Source organism: Raphanus sativus, chromosome 6 (assembly GCF_000801105.2).
Source record: "Raphanus sativus cultivar WK10039 chromosome 6, ASM80110v3, whole genome shotgun sequence".
Classification (NCBI taxonomy): Eukaryota; Viridiplantae; Streptophyta; class Magnoliopsida; order Brassicales; family Brassicaceae; genus Raphanus; species Raphanus sativus.
This window is the reverse complement of record NC_079516.1, coordinates 29,750,805-29,760,577: the sequence shown is the minus strand read 5'-3', so window position 1 is coordinate 29,760,577 and position 9,773 is coordinate 29,750,805. Positions and strand designations below refer to the sequence as shown.

The following is a 9,773-nucleotide window of genomic DNA, read 5'->3' as shown; positions in this document are numbered from 1 at the left end:
CCTAAAAGTCGTGAGCTAAACACTTTGAGAGTGTGAGGATTTTTATGTGCTAACGTTTGTTAAGTGTTTCAGGATGTTTGGACTTCTCAAGAAATCAAAACCACTACAAGATGATATCTTCTTTCCTTTTAAAACTGTTTCGGAAAAAGAGCAATTAATTTTTAGAAATAAGAAACAGTTTGCTGCTAATAGGTTTGATTTTGTGCAGAAACAAAGGAAGAGACAAAACAGGTCCGATGATGAGAAGTGGGTCAGAAGTGGTGATCGTCCCTTCACCAAAACCAAGAGAAGCAGCCGTGATATGCTTATTGATCAGAAAGAGCTTCAGACTTATGCCAGCTTGGAGAAGATGTTGCATAAGGCAATTCATGCTATCCGGCAACTCAAAAAGAAGGGAAACCCCAACGCTTCTCCTGCACCAAAACAGCAAAGTAATCTTTTTTCTCTTTCAAATTCAGATTTGAAAACTAATGTGTTGTCTTCTGATAAAAGCAAAACTTCGAAACCCACAAGTAAGGCTCTTTCTACCAGGTGCTTCAAATGTCATAAGGTCGGCCATTATGCTAACAAGTGCCACAAACAGAAACCGTTGGTGACCTTGAAGAACGTTGAAACCGAGCAAGAAAAGGAAGTATCTTTGTCCATTCAAAACTCGGACCACATTCATAATGAGCTTTGTGTTGATTATAATCCTTTTGCTTATAATCCTTTTCCTTTTAATGATTCAGATTTGAGGACAAATTTTTTCGAAGAGGGAGAGTATGATAGAACCAAAATCGAGCACCGTCCTTTTTGGTTCAAGGACACGGCACAAAGTGGCGATCTTGTCAACCAGCTCGACCCAACCGAGGTTTTACCATCAGTTCGTGCCGATCTAACCGTCCAAACCGATTGTGCCTTTCACGTATCGACCCGTGGACGTCCGGAGTGAAAGCCGGCATGGATCAGCCCTCGTTCAAGCAGCCACAGAACCAGCATGTTCGGATGAACCTGGACAATAGCCAAAGGGTCTTCTTTGACCAGTCTTCCTCAAATTCGCCAACATTGACCAGACTTCATCAGTTTCCGCACTTTGACTCATTTATCACATTCTAGTCAATATTTTCATTTTCTATGCATTGTTTTCCCCACAAATGTATTTATTTCTTTGACTACAAAGTACTATAAATATGTAGTCTCATTCATGAATAAAATCAGATCAGTTTGGTTTCATTTTTATTTCTATTCTCTGAGTGAGAGAGATAGTTCTTAGCTAGTTCATCGGTGTGAACCGGCTTGTTGATTTGGTGGTCAGCCAATCATCTTTGTGTGTTATTTGGTGGTTAGCCAACGCACTGCATCCGCTCTTTGGTGGTTAGCCTTAGATTGTTGGTATATCAAGAGTCATTCCGCACCTCTTGACGATCCTATCAATCCATCCCAGTTCCAAAAGTGCCTTGCCTTCTCGGTTCATATCCAACACCCGGCCAAAGCCATCCTTTCCGATTTTGGGCGTATCATTTGGTATCAGAGCCACTTTGGCTGGTTTGTTTTCATTCTCTTTTCATCTTCTCATCTCTTCATCATTTTCTTTTCTTATTTCTTTTTGGATCCGGGCTGTTCCTTTACTCCCTTGTGATCGCCATTTAAAAAAAAATAGATCAAAAAGAAAAGAAACAAAAATTTGGCTTGAATCACTTCTGAAGAGATATCGAGGGGGAGTGGTGGAAGAGAAAGCCTGCTGGCCGAGGAGAAATCCGGCCTTAGGACAGTTAAGGTGGATCCACACAAAACAAAAAAATCTCTTCATCTTCATTTCTTTTCTTTTTCCACAAAGTTTGTTTTGGGTTTTTGATTGCTGAATTTTGACTGCCTATCATCCTTTGAATCAGTAAAAGAACTCTGAGTGATCACCTAAAAGTCGTGAGCTAAACACTTTGAGAGTGTGAGGATTTTTATGTGCTAACGTTTGTTAAGTGTTTCAGGATGTTTGGATTTCTCAAGAAATCAAAACCACTACAAGATGATATCTTCTTTCCTTTTAAAACTGTTTCGGAAAAAGAGCAATTAATTTTTAGAAATAAGAAACAGTTTGCTGCTAATAGGTTTGATTTTGTGCAGAAACAAAGGAAGAGACAAAACAGGTCCGATGATGAGAAGTGGGTCAGAATTGGTGATCGTCCCTTCACCAAAACCAAGAGAAGCAGCCGTGATATGCTTGATCAGAAAGAGCTTCAGACTTATGCCAGCTTGGAGAAGATGTTGCATAAGGCAATTCATGCTATCCGGCAACTCAAAAAGAAGGGAAACCCCAACGCTTCTCCTGCACCAAAACAGCAAAGTAATCTTTCTTCTCTTTCAAATTCAGATTTGAAAACTAATGTGTTGTCTTCTGATAAAAGCAAAACTGTGAAACCCACAAGTAAGGCTCTTTCTACCAGGTGCTTCAAATGCCATAAGGTCGGCCATTATGCTAACAAGTGCCACAAACAGAAACCGTTGGTGACCTTGAAGAACGTTGAAACCGAGCCAGAAAAGGAAGTATCTTTGTCCATTCAAAACTCGGACCACATTCATAATGAGCTTTGTGTTGATTATAATCCTTTTGCTTATAATCCTTTTCCTTTTAATGATTCAGATTTGAGGACAAAACTTTTTGAAGAGGGAGAGTATGATAGAACCAAAATCGAGCACCGTCCTTTTTGGTTCAAGGACACGGCACAAAGTTGCGATCTTGTCAACCAGCTCGACCCAACCGAGGTTTTACCATCAGTTCGTGCCGATCTAACCGTCCAAACCGATTGTGCCTTTCACCGTATCGACCCGTGGACGTCCGGAGTGAAAGCCAGCATGGATCAGCCCTCGTTCAAGCAGCCACAGAACCAGCATGTTCGGATGAACCTGGACAATAGCCAAAGGGTCTTCTTTGACCAGTCTTCCTCAAATTCGCCAACATTGACCAGACTTCATCAGTTTCCGCATTTTGACTCATTTATCACATTCTAGTCAATATTTTCATTTTCTATGCATTGTTTTCCCCACAAATGTATTTATTTCTTTGACTACAAAGTACTATAAATATGTAGTCTCATTCATGAATAAAATCAGTTCAGTTTGGTTTCATTTTTATTTCTATTCTCTGAGTGAGAGAGATAGTTCTTAGCTAGTTCATCGGTGTGAACCGGCTTGTTGATTTGGTGGTCAGCCAATCATCTTTGTGTGTTATTTGGTGGTTAGCCAACGCACTACATCCGCTCTTTGGTGGTTAGCCTTAGATCGTTGGTATATCAAGAGTCATTCCGCACCTCTTGACGATCCTATCAATCCATCACAGTTCCAGAAGTGCCTTGCCTTCTCGGTTCATATCCAACACCCGGCCAAAGCCATCCTTTCCGATTTTGGGCGTATCAAAAGGGGTCCTAAACTTGATTCGAGGCCCACTTACGAATTCTTAAAAACCTGATATTATCATGGAAAGCACCAAGGAATGGAAGCATGAACCTGAACCTGAAGAGCTTGTAGCTGAGGATGCAACATTGAAGAATGCTTGGAAACAAGAAGAATATATTGGTCTTGGCCGAAGCTTGATCATCCAAGACACCTTAACCATCATTCAAGCTACTCCACCTTAGAGCTGATCATCATCTAGGCAAGTAGCTTGTGTGTGCTCTTTTCCTAACCTTTGGTTTTGTCCCACTGGGTTTTCCAAAGGACGGTTTTTAACGAGGCCACAAGTCTACTTTTCCTATCTCTTAGATGATTGATCTTGGTCTGTCCACATGAAGACATTATGTTATATATTAAGCTATGTTTTTAAGTCTTTGTTTTCGAAAACATTTAGTCTTTAAGTTGGTCTTTGTTGTATTTTCGAGAGGAGCCTTTGTTTTACTCCTTTCTTATGTTTTCGAGATGCTGTGCATGTACAGCCATCTCTCCTATATAATAGGCACGAAATTGAGTAATAAAAGAATCATCTTTTCAGTCAAAAACTTGTGTTCTTATTTGTGAATTCTCTCTGAGAAATTCTCTTGTTGGTGTGTAATATCCAGCAGCCCTAGGTGTCTAAGGAGGTGTGTCATATCCAATCTAGCCATCTAAAAGTGTCAAGGAGTCTCTTCCGCAACTCTTTGAATCATCAATCAATCCACATGCCTTGAGAAACTTGAGTCTTTTGATTCGTTTCTGCAAGGATTATCCCATCTTTTCCAGAGCAGCATCATAGGATCTTATCAAGTGGTATTAGAGCCACTCAACCGGTACTTGTCTGTTCATTTTTCTCATCTTTCCATCTTCTTCATCCATCTTCTACCTTTCATCTTCTTTTCTAAAAAAAGAAAAAAAAAGAGTTCTACGAAAAGCCAAGAGATCATTCTATCTGAAGCTAAAGAAAAACAGATTTGAGGGCAAATCTTTTTAAAGAATGAGGGACTGATGTGCCATGAATCCGCAGCAGAAACAAATCAAGAAAGCTTGGCTTATGTGTTTGGATCAAACGAGATGGGCTTGATGATTTATGATTCAGCCCAAAGAAAGAAGGGCCCAACAAGAAAATGCAAGCCATGGTCGAATAATATATAAATCTGACAGCAATTCAGAGACCGTCGATCATGCAAAAGACACGACCAGCTGATGAGTTTCGCGAGCACAATTTCCCAAGTTCAGTCAAAAGTCTTTGGTCTTTGGTCTTTGGTCTTTAGTCAAGTCTACAATATTTATTAGTTTACAAGTTTCTAGGTTTTGACTAAACCTTTTGTATGCTTTGCCTATTATATAAAGGCCATTTGATCAATGAAATAAAATAAGTTTTGAGTGATTATTTTTGGAACCTTGAGAGGGTATCTCATTTTTCTTGTTCTTGGTGTGGTTAGCTCCAAGTAACTCTCTCTTTCTCGTTGGACCGGTGTGTCACATCCGGCAACAGATCGAGTTTGCTTCCTTGTCGGACCTGTGAGTCATATCAGGCGACAATCAAGCACCTCTGGTAGTATCATTGGGTCATTCCGCAACCCTTTGTGTCACCGTTCAATCCATCAGTTCTCTTCGGAGTTCACCTCTGGTAGTATCATTGGGCCTTCCGCAACCCTTTGTGTCACCATTCATCCCATCAGTTCTCCCTTTTGGCGAGTTCATATCCCCAAGTCCGTTTGAGTGATTGGTATTCGTGTTCACGCACACCAATTAACCTAATGTGCACACTACCACAATCGAATGGTATGTCGATGTAGCACTTTAGGATCGAATCCACAGAGACCAACTATTACACTTTATTTTTATGGGATCAATATCAAGCTAAAACAATATGAGGGTTTTGATTGAGGGTAATGTGACAAGCAACAAATAATGTAAATGTAAATTCAATTTAAAGAAAAGCCAGCCTAGAGTTTCTTCATCGGGTGCTAAAACTTGTGAGCTGAACAATTATTCAAGTGCTAATAAGAACAGTCTAGAACTCGGATCACTCAAGTAGAACAGCCCACTGTCGTGGTACTGCTCCCTATGCTGATCGATCTCACCGTCTAACTGTCGTTGAGGTGAGAAGCGATCGCAAGCAATAGAGATCAAGTCCGATAGGTTCACAAAACACCCTAATATATACTTTTGCTGATTAGGGATGCAATGCTCATTCAAAACAGATCTAGCAACCTATTACACGGTTAATGAACAGGTTAAACCTATGATCTAACATTAAGCGGCCAGTTTAATGCAAGCAATAAGAACAGTTATGAATGAAGACACTCGAGTGATTCACTTATCTATGTTTAGCTCACGAAATCAGCACCCTAGAACCCTAGACAAGCTAGCCGACTACTCAGCCATAGCAACTGAGAACACAGATATAACAGATGAAGAAAACATGCTGAATCAATAAAATAAATGAGATAGGGTTCAGGATTCTTCTCAAGAGTGTAGAGATCCTTCTCCCTTTACAAATAAGTAAATCCCAACAATCGAGTCTTCGGGTCTGTTTCTCTATGTCTAGAATAGCGTAGAAGAATGTAGAAAAATAGAAAAAGAAGTTATATCAAAAGCCACAGGCGGCCAGAGAGAAAAAGAGGATAATTAGGGCAAATCCCGAGATGTTGTATTTTCCTTATTCGTCGGGAACAACCGCGGGATCACTCCGTCTGCTTGTTCCGTTTGATCGGGAACAGTCATCAGACTGTTCTGCGTGAAAATTACCAAACTGCATTGTTTTCTGCTTCTTTTGTTCCAGCAGGTCCATCTCCCATCCAGTGCAACTCCAGACCTGTAATGACTCGAAAAGGACTAGAAAGACTTGATAAAGACTTGAAAACCAATTAGAAAACATATATACAATGATGTATAAAACACCATATATCAATTCCCCCAGACTTATATCCTTGTTTGTCCTCGAACAAGACCAAGTATCAAGAACAGGGAGAAAGGTTTGAAAGTGTGGGAACTCTCCTATTCTCAGCAACCATACCTTAACCACGAATCTCTGAACCATACAAGCAGTAAACTAGGACAACACACCCTTACCAGAACCCCACTGACTGCTGTTCGAAAATCAGCTCCATACTCTACATCTCAATCCTGAAAAAGCAACACTATCGAGACAGAACTCCTTACATTCATTTAAAAGCAGCGTGAGCTTCTCATCACAGGCACTATTCAGGGTAGACGGGCTATGTGTGGAACAGGCTAATTTTATGGTGAAGCTAAAGAGTGTTTCGGGGCTACCAACTTTTCGTAGTGGATGCAGGATATCGCGCAAAATAGTCGTGAGAGGACGGCTCCATTGATGTCCACAGCCCCTTACTCGTTTTGCTATCTCAGGAGCGACTGTTCTTTTCGTTCGGGAACAATCATCAGACTGCTCCGCTCATCTGTCTGCTCCTCATCCCTTCATATTGATACCTACTCTTCTGCTCGACCTTCCCAATGGCTCATGTATCCTGAATTCTTCTCCTTCTCCATCACCATATGCTAAATAAAATAAAAGATAGATTTTTTTTTTTCAAATAACAAAGATGGTGGGGTGACGAAGAAGGAGGTAACATGTGATGTTTGGATTGCCACTGGAGGTTCTTCTGGTTCAAATCATTCTGGTTCTCCACCCATGTTCTTGCACAGCTCATTGGTTATGGAGCGGTTGCTCCCTTAATCTGCTTGTTCTCCTTTTGACTGAATCTGCGCAGCAGTAACGAGTAAGAGGCTGCGTCGATCCTTTCCTCTCCGACCTTTTTGCACATATCTGCACATATAACACTGAAAAACAAATGCATGAAGGTGGAATAAAGGCTAAGGTTCAGGGTGGGAACTAGCTAAAGATGAGCTAGCCACTCAGGAACAGCAAGATGGATAGAAAGAATAAGAAGTCCTGAGTGTAGTTCTCGTTTCCCTGATCTAGTGCCCATAACAAGAAGAATTTCAGTCAAGATTAGGTTCAAGTTATTTGGAGTTAAGTCTACCCAGTGTAACCTGATCGGCTGAGAACTTTTGGAGAATCAAGTGAGATATGTCAGGGTGTTCCGGGTCCACATGTGTGTCTTTCGCCACTGCTAAGGTCACTGAATAAGACAACTAAAGCACGAGGTGGTTAGTGATCAACACAGAATAAGGTCCTAATTCCCACAAAAGTTTGACTGACTCGATCCTAAAAACTAACTCAAACTGACTCAAGAGAAAAACAAAAGAAAAAAACGAGTTAGTAAACGACGAAGACCCTCCCCCAGACTTACTTCACAACGTCTCGGTGTGAAAATAAATCAGAGAGAAGGTGAAAACAAGAATTTACAATTTTTTTGGTCGAGATACTTACCTGGAGCGGGTGCTCCGAAAAATTTTGGGTGTTCTGTCGCCAGATTTTCACCTGGGCGGTTGTTCTTGGCTCCTGCAGAACAGGAAGATCCGTTTCTGCAACCCAGAATGTTTCGAAGTATCTCGAATTTTTCTGCTTTTTGACCTGAAACTCAATAAACTAAAACGAAAATAAGCAAACAAAAACAAAACCAAGTTATATTTACACTTACCAGTGGGTTGCCTCCCACCAAGCGCTTGGTTAGAGTCATTAGCTTGACTTGGTGACATGGATCAGTCGGGTTGAGCATGAGGGCTTGTTCCAAAACAAGCTCCACAATCAGACATGTTCAGCTTCAAAACTCTGCTCAACAACCCTTTCATAGCAGCTTCTCCTTTCACTTTCAGCTCATCAGTGAGAATAACTCTGACTTTAGAGAAATGTTTAGAGGTACCCTTGCACTTTACCTCATACTCAATGGATTTCTCATCACACCAGTGAGGTGTCAAAGTCATAGTAGGATCTCCTTTGACCCTTTTCTTCTGGACTTTCTCTTTCACCCTTGCATTCCCACTGAGTTTCTTGGTATCATTGTGAGGATCTCTATTCAGAACTTCCTTGAACTCACCGTTTTTACCAAGCTCCTTCCTTGGAACAACCTTCAGCTTTTCTCCACTAAACACTGAGATGCAAGAGGCGTGTAGTTTCTGAAATCTGGTGGGAACAGCCTGATAGAAGACATTCTTGTTGATGTGGGAGAAGGAGACTCTTTTATTAGGCATATCAACGATTGCTCCCACTGTAGCCATAAATGTCCTTCCTAAGATCAAAGGCATCTCATGATCCTTGTTCATCTCAACAACCTGAAATTCAGTATGGAGAACACATTCCCCAACTTGGACAGGAAGGTTGCGAATAGTGCCATAAGGAATTGCTCTGGAAGAGTTCGCAAAAGTCAGAGTCACCTTAGAAGGCTCAACATCAGCAATGCCTAACTTGTCTACAATCGCCTTTGAGACAAGATTCACACAAGATCCAGAGTCACAAAAAGCTTCCTCAAATTCTACTCCAGCAATAGAACATGGAAAAGCAAATTTTCCAGGGTCATCAACCTTAAGCAACACCTTCAGGTGTCTAGGTGGAATCGGATAGGGAACCTTAGGAACATAGACTCGCACTGGTGGAATATCAGTAGATCCGTCGGGAGCTGGAGCAGTCACTCTAGAGCTAGCAGACTGCTCTATTCTCTGTTCTGCGCCCAGAACAGTCTCAGCGAACAGTTGTTCCGCTTGTTTTTCCTCAGATTTCTCACGGCTCTGCTCGGTTGCATTACAGTGCTCAACCCTAGGATTCATCACACTCTTTCCACGAATGATCTCTTGCTGCCTTTTAACAGTTTCAGCAGTTTGAGCAAGCTGAACATCAATCCTCTTTATGTGGTTGCTCACAGTATCATATTTTGAATTCAGCTCAGTGAACATGCTGTCCATCCTGGTATTGATGTCTGCGGTAACCTGATTCAGTGCCTTGACCTGAAGTTGCTGGCTCTGGAGCATCTGCTGCATCATAATGTTCAGATTTTTCAGCATCCGGCGGACTGTTCCCTGCAGTTGGAGCACTCGCGGCTGGAACAGCTTGCTGATTGCTCTGCGGGGTGGTGTTCTGATACCCAGATCCTTGTGCCTGGTTGTTCTGCAGTAGTTGATCGACCTTAGCTGTCAGCTCATCAATTTTCTGGGTGTGTACACTGTTGACTTCTTTGGAGCGATCGCTCTCCTGGTTCTCATTGGTTGAGCTAGATGCCATGTTCTCAATCAGCTTGAGCGCTCCATCAGTGGTCTGAGTCATGAAGTCTCCATTGCTCGAAGAGTTTAGAGCACCTTGGTATTTCCAGTCCACCCCATCATAGAAAATGCCCAGGAGGTAATCATCATCAAATCCATGGTAAGGGCATTCTCTCTGGTAGTCATTGAAGCGCTCCCATGCGTCACAAAAAGGCTCATCATGGAGCTGCCTGAATGAGGTGATC

The 9,773-nt window shown here is 41.7% G+C and overlaps 1 protein-coding gene across 1 annotated transcript in view; it reads left to right on the top strand.

The window, feature by feature from the left end:
- The first annotated feature begins 3,810 nt into the window (after positions 1-3,810).
- The window catches only part of LOC108807639 (uncharacterized), an 11,356-nt gene continuing 5,393 nt past the window's right edge, over positions 3,811-9,773 (top strand). Inside the window, exon 1 of the mRNA XM_018579904.2 lies at positions 3,811-4,215. The gene's annotated coding sequence lies outside the window, so the exon portion shown is untranslated. The remainder of the gene's footprint in view (positions 4,216-9,773) is intronic.